This window comes from Ammospiza caudacuta, chromosome 12 (genome assembly GCF_027887145.1).
Source record: "Ammospiza caudacuta isolate bAmmCau1 chromosome 12, bAmmCau1.pri, whole genome shotgun sequence".
Taxonomy (NCBI): domain Eukaryota; kingdom Metazoa; phylum Chordata; class Aves; order Passeriformes; family Passerellidae; genus Ammospiza; species Ammospiza caudacuta.
Genome location: NC_080604.1, coordinates 11,340,541 through 11,352,712, shown reverse-complemented (window position 1 = coordinate 11,352,712; position 12,172 = coordinate 11,340,541). Strand labels below are relative to the sequence as shown.

The window sequence follows — 12,172 nt, the reverse complement described above, 5'->3', positions numbered from 1 at the left end:
GTAAAAGAATGTTGTTTTTTTTAAGACTTGCTGTCAAATTGATGCAAGTTATTTTGGTCACTGTACTTGGGTTTTTTTTGGTTTTTTTTTTTTTCCTTTGCATTACAGATATTTATTTTTGCCTCATTAAGAGAATGGTGGAGTGTAGCTAGGAAGAGAATAGATCACATAGAAAGTGATAACAGGTTTATGGAGTTTCTTGTTATGTCCTTGCATATGATTGAGTCAATCCTAGGTAAAACCAGAAATTACTAATGGGACTCAGCAGTATCCAAGCCTGAGTTGCAGTTCATTCTCACAGCTGCAGGGAAATGGGCTTCTCTGCCTGCCCAGTGCTGCTGCAGAGGGAGGAGATTGATGCTGCTCTCTTGGGACTGAAAACTTCAAAGCTTTCATTTTGCTGGTGAAGCCCTTCCTAAAACTTGTGTGCTTTGAGATGTTGTGATTCAGTTTTCCATTGACCAATAGAATTTAGGTCCTGGAGAGAGGCAAATCTTCTCATTGTACATTGAATTCTTGTTTTTCTGAGTAAGAGAAAACATTAGGTAGGTTTAAAATATGGTGATTCCGGATGAGGAAACTGTTTTAAAAACTCTTTTCCTGAACTCTTGTGGTGTCTCAAGTCTTTGTCCAGCCCCAAGGAGTACCTTGCTTTTAACACGACACTAGAAGTAAAAAGCATATAAACAGATGCTTTTATTACTTCATTGAGGGAGGAAAAAAATTAAATATCCATTTCTGTGGTTATTTGATTTTTTCTTCTATGTACACCAGTCATTAGACAATTCCATTTTATGTGCCTACATACCTTTTTTCCTCTTTATATGCTTTATTTCAATGTTATATTTTTACAAAATGGCAAGATAATCTTTTCCTCAAAAGCAAATTAACTATGACATTTTAAATATAATTAATAAAGATAATTTATTGGAAGTACTTTAAGGAAATCCTCTAACAAAATTTAATTTAAATCTACAGTAAATTGTCAATAAGAATATACTTAATAATGTTCCATTGTATTTCTCTTCCGTTATTATTATTATAGGCTTCTCCAACACCAGTTGTCTCCATCATTTGATGCAAAGGCCAAAGTAGTTAGATAACAAGTATATTTACTTACGTTCATTTGAAATTAAATTCTCATTCTGATTTTTCCATCCCTTGTTCTGTAATTCTAGTTCTTGCTGTCAGGAAGTTCAATTTAGAAACCATTGTACTCTCTGAGTCTACAAGATATGAATGGGAAAGGAGACCTAACAAAATGTGAAAAGCAATAATTAAAAATATAAAAAAGGCTCGTACAAGGCAAGAGTATCTAAGAAGGGGTTTTGTGAAGGACTGAAGTATGTCATCTTTAAATATTCTTTGTGTACTTGATATACTTTTGATCCTGTTTTGTATTCATGCTTCGGAATTTCTTCTCTAAGTCACAGAGATTAGATTAGCAGGGGCAGATGACTTCATTGCACTTGTGGGTGCTTCGTTTCCAGAGCCCCATCCAAGCTAGAGAGTGATGGATCTGTGCCTGCACTTGCTGCTCTTTGAATTTTTGCTGGGACTGGTGTTCTCTTGCCATGTGCAATTGAATTAAAATCCACTGTTATAGCTTTGGAGTAGCAGCATTAGTGCCTTGCCCTCCATGTTGTTTTGTTGTTTATCCAGGATTCCTGTTTGTTGCTTATTTTGAGTGAATAACTTGAGCAGTGCCAGCATTCCTGAGAGCTGGTCACATGAGCCTGGCAGAGCAATGTGTATTCTGAGCAGACTTTGTTTTGTGTAGGCTTTCTTCCCACTTCCCTGGGGATGCTGTCAGCCTTTGTTTTAACTTGAAAATTTCAATTTTGATTTGTGAGGAAAAAAAGTGGTTTTCAATGATTAAATGAAAAAGGAGGGTGAATGTGGGATGCAAAACTGTGAGACCTGCTGTACTTAGCTCCTAAAGATCCTCCTCTGTCACAGTTTTGTTCTTGTTGAAGGTTTTGAGCTTGAGTGATGTTTTGCTTAACCCACAGGTGTTATTGCTCACAAACTCAGCTTACAGAAACTGCTACTACTGCTTGTAAAATGCTTGTTCCTTTGTGTCAGCACTTGTATTTTATTCAGTTGTTTGTTCATCCTGGAGAAAATGCTGGAAGGGCTTGCACTGAATTTTACTGAAGTATCTATGATTAGATAATCATGTTCTGGTTTGTATAGTGTTTGAGCTGTCTTATGAAATTCTATGTGAACAACTTCACTTTTGGAAATTCTTCAAAATACATAATTGAAAACTCTTTTCCTATATTTATGAGAGCTTTTAGAGATAAAGGGCCTGGTTTTGTATGTTGATGGTTTCTGTATGTTCACCTCACAAAGATCTGTGCTATTCTAAGTATAAAACTTGAAACAATAAAATAATGTGGTTGTGTCAGAGATTAAAATACTTTCCTTATTTAAGGGAGCAAGGGTCTAAATTTAGTCTATGAGCTTTGTGAACCTAGGGCCTTCTTTTGTGTTTATCTGTGAGGTGCCATGCATATTTGCAGCTCTGTAGAAGTACCAGTTCAGTGCCCAGCCGGGTGTTCTGAATCCATGAAGCCTTGTAGGAATGAACTCAGTAAGGGAGACTGCAGGATTAAGGTCCAAACCAGAATGAAGTCAGACCAGGTCTGTATTTTACTCCTTGGCTGGAAAAGTTCATTCCCATGAATATCTAATGTTAAATAATAAACTATATAATTCAAAACGTTTAAAGTATTTATTTTTAAACTAATATTCCCCCAGTGAAATTTGGAATATCTTTATGGCACTCACTCTGCTGTAACTTTTTTTTAAGATGTCATCTGTCTATAAATCATGATAACTTAGATTTTTAACCTTGCCTTTTCTTAGTCCTATGGACAACATTTACTCAGGCATTGCTACTGACTCTTATCTTGGTGTGGTTATAGATCATTAAATTCCAGCCCCTCTTAACACAGTATAAATTTTAGTCTTGACAAGAATTGTGCCTAGTTTTATTTAGTAATTAAACTTTGCACAGCTTTCTTCCCTTACGGTGAGCTTCACCTTTTATATTTTAGTGGACTTTTATTAATTATATGGAGAATGTAATAATGTGAAACACAAATGCCATGCACCCTGCAATTTCTGGAGTGCTTTGTGGTGTTGGCAGATTAGATACCATATCCACATGATATAGTTTGTTTTGTCCTGAAGTGCTGGGATGTGAAATCTACGTGGCTGTTGACCCCTTGGGACTGCTCCGAAATGAGGTGTGTATCTTCTGCAATCCTAGTCAGCAAAAATTTAAATAAAAATAAATCCACTGTCAGAAGCCCTTGTGCTGGCCTGGCAGGAGGTATGAAATAGTACCCTGTGCTTGATAATGGCCTGTTGGAGAAAAATCTCTAGCACAAGGGGATGCGACTTAGTGGAATAACAAATTATGCAAAATGCTTGCTATTGTCATTAGATAGTGAATTGTTGGGCAGGGCCTGGTGTCTGCCATGGGCTGAAGGCCTGACAACTAAATACAAAATAAATCTTGAATGAAATTTGAGTGGTGAATCCAATTTATCTTTTAAGACAAACAGAGGTTACAGCCTTTGTGTATAAACATGGAAAACTCTGTTAAAGTAAACCGAGAATAAACAAATATATCACTGCTTTGACTGTGGTTTTCAAGTGATATGTTTGTGGTGATTTTTCCATATACAAACTTCCCTTGGTAGTTCAGTATAAAGTCTTAAAAACCTTAACCAGAATAATGTAATAGCAGAATTAACTCTTCAGCTACCCTTCTGCTGAAATTTGCAAGTTAGCAAAGCATAAATCAGGGTAACTGACTGATGCCTAGAATGTGTCCAGAAAAATTTGTTTTCCAAAGTATTGCTTGTTTACTTTGGCTCTAATTATCTGTGTACACTGCAGAGAATAAAAGTATTTTCTTTCTCAGAACTGGCATCCACAATTTGTTTGGGACTGATTTGTTTGAGATTTCTTTCATGCACTCCTATGGCTGTCTAGTAATGTGGGTGCTTAAAATAAAGATTGACATAAAAACTAAGCTTGTTTGCAGGGTGTCTTTCTTGAAAACAACCTACTTTTTGGACATGTATCTTATTTTTCATCCTTGATCCAACTACTATTCTGGTAAAGATTATAATTCTTTTTGGTGTTTAGATATGGTGAAGGTTTGGAGAGTAGTAGTGCTGTAGAAATTTCACAGAATTTTTTATTGTGACATGTAATTAATTTCCCAATTTGCATGTGTGTGGAGTTGTATGTTGAAATATTAGACAGAAGAAACAACCTAATTGTTCTCCCTTTTTATTTCCATTTGGTTATGTTCTGCAGCTGGAGTACCATCATGACAGTTTTCTGCATTACTGTCACAGAAATCCAGAAACTTGCATCAAAACTGGGGTTCACCATGCTCCAATGGACAGGCGACTCTAAGGCAAAATGCAACATAGTTCTGGTAACTTGAGGTAGTTGTCTTCCAACTTCCCACTAGGTATTAGTAACTCTTCTGCCCATTCTACATTGACCTGCTTAAGATAAGCAAAACTGTAGTTGGAAGAAAAGAAAAATCACTTGGAGGACTCACTGCAGTTGAGTGTATGAAAAGGGTTATATGTCAGATTTTCTCTGGTACGGGCATGTTTATTGCTGCCAGTTTTAGGAATGCTCTTTGTTCCATGTTATCCCCCTCCATTTGGTTCTCAGTTGTGGTGAGATTTGCCCTTGGTGGATTGACGAATTTTCAAACTGTCTGCGTAGCGTTCTGTCTATGCAGGCGATGACTTGGCTTTGCAGCCTTGCTGTCACTTTGCAGCTGTGCACCAGGTTTGGTTGTTTTGGGCAGGCTCTCCTGACTCCTGCTCAGAGCTGGGGCTCTCTTTGAGAGGAGCTTCTTGACCCTTTGTACTTTGTTTGGTACCCGCCTCGCAGGCGGGCTCTGGAGCCGCAGTGTGGAATGCGTGTCTAACGCGTTCCACTCGGACCTCAGTTCCATTCCATAATGTTAGCTTTAATTGGCTGCTTTGAAACTTTCATGTCCAATTTGGTTGTACACGGTAAATTACCACCCTCCTCGCCTTCTCCTAGGAGCACGAAAGTAGAATCCAGACTCTGCTTTCCCTGCTGCCTTTTGGTATTGCCCTTGAGCTCTTTTAGGGACAGCACTGATGGGTAGTGTTTCTGTTAGAGGACAGAATTTTTTTCTAGTGGATTTTTTTTACATCTTATCTTCCAAAGACTGTACCTTTTAAACATTGTGTTAAACATTTTTGAACTGAATTCTGCATTTGAAAGTTAAAAAAAATTAATGCTTCTTGCCCAAAGAAGTATCTCTAGCTTAATAACTGTTGCCTAACTCTTAATGTGGCTAGATAGCCAGTGTGTCCTCCAAGTGATTTTTATTTTCTTTTAAATATTCCTGTATTTTAATTTTAGTTACTTTGTTTGAGTGCATGAGGACATTAGGGCAACATCAATGATCTAACCAAGGCTGGACTTTACCATGTAAGAATGCCTTTGTAGGTGCTTCTAAAGTGTCAGAATGTGTAGTGTGGGCAGAATGAGAGTCTGTTACTAGACAGATTTCATCTAGGCTTAAATATATGATTGGAGCATCACCAGAGCTACTTTTGAGAAAGATGAGTAGTTGAGTTACTTGAGGAAAAGGATGGGCAGTGCTGCCTACAAAACAAATTTTGCAGTTCAAACTCAAAACAGTGATGAGTCTCTTGTTTGTACTTGGTATGAATGAGGTAAAACAAAGCCTGTCTTTATTCTCCACATCAGGCTTATAAGCTCATGTTTCGGCTTTTCCTTTCCCCTCCCTTTCTGACATGGGCTCTTGCCTTTTTTTTCCTTGCTGAACAGACAGTAACTCTCCACAATATTTTTAATCTCAACAAGATGTCCAGTGGCTGATGATGCAAAAGTGTTGCATCAACAAAGAGGGGATGATAGCTGGAGCATTCCAGGTCTGACATTTTTGGCTGAGGAGCTGTGTATTGTGGCCACTGATTCCTCCTTGCACAGCATGCTTGCTTGGGGCAGGAGACTACTTTTCATTGACTCCTGTTGTGTGGCTCCCTGCTCCTTATTTTAGGTTTCCCCAAGAAGTTATGACTGGGAGTCTCATGGTTTTAGATGAAAGAGCCTGTTGTCTTACTGAATTATCTCCTTTCTGTCTATATTTAAACCAAGTTGGCAGGTAAAAAAAGCCAAAAAGATACAGTAAAACAAAAGCTCTCTTATGGTAATACCTGAGGCTCAATTAGAATAAAAGTGCAATAATTATTTAATATTTTTTTATTTGCATATGTTTGTTGAGGCTACTTGCTTACCTGTAGTCTATTGGCACCCAGCAGTGGAACTGACCTCATTGCATTGACCTTAAGATGGGTTCCTGGGCCCTGGTGGGATCTGACTGGCAAAAATTTTTCCACTGAAATGGATCATACAAAGTATTAGATTATTTGGAATAGAAAAATTAATATTATGGAATTTCAAAATAATACACATTTGTAATTATGGATATTGAGTAGCCATGTAGTGTGCAAGTGCTTTTACTCCTAAATTTTTGAGAGAAAAATTACTTTAAAGTGTAAAAGAAACATTTTAAATTTTTTTTATGCTCTAGTGCAATATTTTAAGGTAATAGCATTTTTACTGACTGAAGTGAACCCAACTAGTGCAACATTTCATTCACTAAAACTATAGCTGATGCTTTTAAAAACTAAGGGCTTAAGAACTTCCTCATGACAGCTAAACTTCTTGAAACCATATAAAAATCTGCTTATACCATAATTCAGCCTTGCAGCCGTGCTTTTATTGTGTGCAGAACCTATAAGAAATTGATTTATAAGCTTGTTGTTCCCTAGCTGTGCCTGTTTGTTATGTACAACTGTTCTTGTTCATAGTCTGTGTTCCTTCACAGCATCAAACCTTCACCATCTCTGCAGCCCTGTCTTACACTCTTTCCATCAGGTAATACTTCCAGCCATGAAGTTATCCCCAATTTAATAAAGGTAAGGTGGCATAATTTGTTGACTGCTACCTAAAAGCATCATTAACCATTGCAAGAGGGGAAATGAGGGCGTGGGTTTGGTGACTTTTTTCCTTTTTTTTTTTTTTTGCAAATCTTATTTTTGATGCAAAGGCAGTTCTGTCGCCAGCCAGTCCAGCGTGCAGAGACTCTCCCCCCTGCCATAAAACAATGAGCACATTCAGGCACAACTAGTGTTTTCAGTTATTAAAAAACGGAGCCGTCTGTCTCTGCCTGTGACTTTAATCTTTAAGCCTTTATTCCCTACACCCCACCCCCTCTTTCTTTCCCCAACCTTTTGTTTGTGAAGTGCAGAGCTACAGGATATGTGGGCCTGGAGTTGCTGAATGTATTGTACATTCCCCTGGCAATTACAGATGTTTATAACCCTGACTGATGTTATTTCAGTATTGTGGAGGGTGAACAGAAAATTAAAGATTGCATTTTTCATTGCCCCTAGCAATCTTTAATTTTTTTTTTTTTTTTTTTTGAGGACAGGGGAGAAAAAAAAAGCAAAATGTAAACTGTTAATTTAAGAAAAAAAAATCTTGTTTCAGATGAAGTACATCTGAGAGCTGTGCAGGAATATCTTCCCATACTCTACCATAACTCTTTTGTTAGGACAGTGTGTTACATGCTGTGTTGTAAAAACATAATAGGACTGGATTTTAATACAAAAGAAGCTCCTTAATGCAGGGTGTGAGACTTTTGCATACTTTATTTCAAAGACAAGGTAGCTTAGGGTTTGTAATGACTTAAGAGCAGAATCACATACTTTTTTTTTCAGCTTTGAATGGAACTCTGGATATTTTTTGTAGAAGAATGATTTAGAATCTGATGAGTTCGAGTTTTACTTTTGGACTTGGTGACAGAATTGTTTGAGAAAATTTATTTTTGATAGTCTTGTAGAAATATGCTCTTGCTCTGTACAAGGTTTTAAATCAATTTCTTACTAGTGGTGGTTTAGCTATCTAAAGCTGCAGGTGCACTGTAAGATTAGTGTCCTTGAATTGACAGAGGGGTGGAGGGAAGAGAATCCTGTAGCAAATCTCTGTGATCAAGGTGATAATTGGTGTGTTTCTTGGAGACCCCAGTGCATTCCATGATTTTTCAGAGTAGTTGGCCTAAAACATTGAATTTAAGTAGAGAAAAGTTAATTGGAGTCAAGAATTTCAAGGTGGTTCTGCAGTATCTCTCTGGTACAACTTTCATATCTCTACCTGTTTTCAACTGCATGCAAACTGCTGTTTATAGGTTTTGGAAGTTTGGAGTTGCATATCTAAATGTATATTCAGGTCTGTCTACCTGTGTGATGGTCCTTATCTCCAGTGACTGCTGCATGGAACTTTTCTTTAGACTGATCTTTCAAAGATATGGCAGAAGAGTGAGCAGGAATTTACAGTGAGATATCCTTTGGCTAGGCAGGACTTGAAGAAGTTAACACAAAAGATAGCAAAAAAGTCTCCTTGTCATCTAATATTAAACTGATAAAAATATGCTTAAAGAAATTCTAACGTGTTCCAAGATGTTTATAATTCAGTAATTCCCCAAAGCACCCCGAGGGAGGCAATAGATGCACTGTGGTAACAGCTCCCCAGTCCTCTGGCAAGGAAAAACCCAACTAGTTGGTCATTAAGCATAGCACATTCTTTTCATCCTGAGAGAATCAAGTACTAAAGTTGTGTGTTGCTTGTGTAAGGATTTCTGAGATGTGCTGGTTCTCTTTGTGGTAAAACATGGGGGCACGGGTGGGATTGAATCCTAGATATGCTAATGGAAAGATACCATCTTGTACAAATGAGGTTAACTTGAAGATTCAAGAGCTGAGTGTGAAGTAATACTGATAGAGACCAGAATTTATAGAAACTTCATAGGTGCTGTTCATGAGTCTGGTTTTGCCCCCACTCTGAGTCCAGTACTGGGCTTGTATGCAATAGTAGATTCAAATATGGGCAGAAATATGAACACATTGGTTGGGAAACTTATCAGTTGGTCTGTTCTTGGAAATCAGAGTGTTAAATTGTCTGAAAAGCTAACACAGGAGTTCACTTATTGAAAGAGCTCACTGCTTTGAGGGAAAATGTGTACACTGGTGGCTGTTTATGGGCTTCTCTGCCTGACACAGTCTTGGAAAATAGATCAAGTTATTCCACTAATTGTTGTACTGCTTTTCTCTTTCCAGTATAAACCTGGTTCTGCCTGACTTATCATTCATAGTGGAAGGCATACTGGTATAGGCTGCTGTCAGCTCTGGCCTGAGCATCCTGTAGTGTCAGGGAGGCAGCAGGAATTTCCATATTTGTAGGTACCACAGAGGCTTTCACTCATTATTTGTCTCCACACTCCAGTTAGTGGAGAAACCTCAGGTGCAGCATTCTTGAAGCTGGGAATAGTCTGTGTGGTGTGAACTGAGCCATTAGAGATGAGCAGAGGACTCCAGACATGTGGAAGTCAGTCAGAACTGGACATGGGCTCATGTCCTCATTGGTGCAGGTTCAGTGCCTTTGCAGTTCTTCCAGATGTTTGATTCTTTTTATACTGCTAAGTTGCTATTTTCTCTTTCAGGTCTTGGAAATAGCTTCAGAGATGGTCTCTGCTGTAATCTGTGAAACATGCAAAGGACAGAATGGTCATACTTGTAGTTCTGTTTTTTGCCACATATTTAACATTATCACATGCAAATATAGTTACTTTTTTTTCCTTGAAACTTGGCAGGAGATCTTGTAGAGAGCAAATGTAAAGCTGATATGGGTCAAGACTTATAAAAAGGGTAATTTTTTTTATTCTTGGTCCTCTGACCTGTTTGCTTTTCAGTGTTTACAGTAAAGACTTTATGGACCATCAGGGACCATTTATGGTCACTATATAAGGCCCAAGTGTAATGTTACCTCACATTTAACTCTTCAGAGCTGTGCAAAGACACATACCAAAACAAAATACCTCTGAGTAACAAGTCTGAAACTTGAACTAATCACTCATTAGGCACTAGGAAAGCTTACTAGAACCCTGAGCACGCAATATCATCTGAGGAGGTCAAAGCAGGGTTTTACAAGTATCCATTTTCCATTTTTCTTACTTTGCATCTTTTTTCCTGAAGCATGAACATAAAGTGTTTATTTCTTACACAACTTACTGTCCCATTGTTTGAGAAAGCTTATTTTATGAACTGAACAACTCCAGACAAAAGGAACAGGGCACTTCATTGCCAATCTCTTAAGTTTAGGTTTGATATGAATTGGTGGAATTACAGGTGCCATTTTTGTATCTCATTTGGGAACTTAGAGATATTGAAATAGCCTGAAATGTTTTATAGCCTGAATTCCAAAATATGAAGCTGAACTTTTTTCTGCTAGGTGTAATATAGGTAGTGCAAAAACCAGACAAACAAAATCCCACCAAACACCCCTGGACAAACCAGGTTTGTTACTTGGATAGTAATAATCTAGTTGGTTTCTTATATGCTTTCTTTTTCTTTCAAGTCTATGAAATAATAGTTTTTCTTACTATATGCTACAGATTATACAGCTCATCAGCCATGGAGTACAATGACATTCAGTCTAAAATGCTAAAACTGTAGTTTTGTGCGGTATCCTAAATATTTAAATTCTCAGCTTTTACTGGTGTCTATATTTGCATATACATATGTATGAATGACACTTTAAAAAGTTAATGTTTGCTAACTAATTCACAATTTCTGCACTTTTGACTTCATGCCAAGAAAGAAATTAATGCAGCTGAAATACCACGGTGTTGAGTAATTCAGCAAATGCTACCTTTTTTTGTAGCAGTCATCTGTGTCTACTCAGAATGATTGTTGCTCTTCCAAGATATGTAGGCTTTTTTCAACTGTACCATAGTTTATGTTTTCAGCATTAAAATAAGTAGAGGTCTGTTTTGGACTCTGTCCAGTTTGTGCCCTGTCAATATAGAAATTCAGATCTAGTAATAGGTAATATTACAGAACAGGATTTTTGTACATATGGAAGAAGGATGACGTCTTCTCTCATATGGTGCTTTACCTCCATTTTTACACATGCTATGTATTACATGGCATTTCGTGTTACAAGGCAAGGATTGTTTGCTTTGCTCTCCCCTCATTGTCCATAGGATTTCCATTTGGGATGATTTTCTGGTTTTTGACAAATATTTATTTAAAGAGCAGGAATTTAAATGCCAGACTGTAGTAGTCACTCATCTGGTTTGCTACATTTTCTTTGGAAATCACTGAAATGATTGGTTTTGAGGGACAAACAAGAAAGTCAGTGATGGAATAAAGTATCCCTTTCTTTAAGTTTCATCTTAATACTTCTTACACAGGATAAAATCATAAATGTTTCATTAAAAAAAAAGAGGCTTCATCTAGCTGGATGTAGGTCTAAAATCTTAATGATGTAAATATCAAAGCTGTGTTTTTATTTGTGTAAAGACAAATGGTATTTAGCATTTGAATTTGAATTATTGTTCTGCTTAAAATTATGTGATTGATTGTGCTCTTTTGTTAGAGGTGTTTTATTTCCATTCTTTCACTCAACTTCATTTGCTTTTCTCAGTGTGTGCTGTTAACGTGAATTTTTCTTTATGGAGGACCTAACTGCATTTGTCTTGTTTCGTTTTTTGAAGCTACTTTATCTTTAAGATTCCTTTTCCAGAAAGTGACCAGATCAAAATGCAGTATTTTATTTCAATATGATATTGTATATAGGCAAAGTCTAATTCTTTACTTTTCTTTGCTGCTTCTAAACTTAAAACAATTTTGCATTGAACAGCATATAATGACTGTATCTTTTCACCATTTTCTGAAGTTATTGCACTAGTTTTGTGTATATACAGATGTAGTTCAGTTTCTTTCAATTCTTCCTAACAATCTGTGGACTATTTATTCAGCTTTAAGTTTCTCTGTAGTTCCTCAGGCTGCTGTTCAATGAGTCCCTTGGCCTGCAGCAGCATCTTGTCCCCAGAATCGGGAGGTTTGCTTTGCTCTTCCCCTTGTTACCTTTGCAACTCTTGGCTGGTCCTGCTTGTGCCAGCTCTGGCTCTCCCTGGGGTGCTGCAGGAGCTGGCTCAGGGAGAGCTCTCTGCTGTGCCTGGGTTGAGCTGGCTGGTCTGAGCATCAACTTTGCCTTTCATCAG

General features: G+C 37.5%; 1 protein-coding gene across 4 annotated transcripts in view; it reads left to right on the top strand.

Moving 5' to 3' along the window:
- The window catches only part of EEFSEC (eukaryotic elongation factor, selenocysteine-tRNA specific), a 121,261-nt gene that overhangs the window by 12,347 nt on the left and 96,742 nt on the right, over positions 1-12,172 (top strand). The window contains exon 2 of one of the 4 annotated variants that reach the window (XM_058812966.1): positions 4,339-4,472. The exons of the other annotated variants lie outside the window; for them this stretch is intronic. The gene's annotated coding sequence lies outside the window, so the exon portion shown is untranslated. The remainder of the gene's footprint in view (positions 1-4,338; positions 4,473-12,172) is intronic. 4 annotated transcript variants of the gene reach the window in all.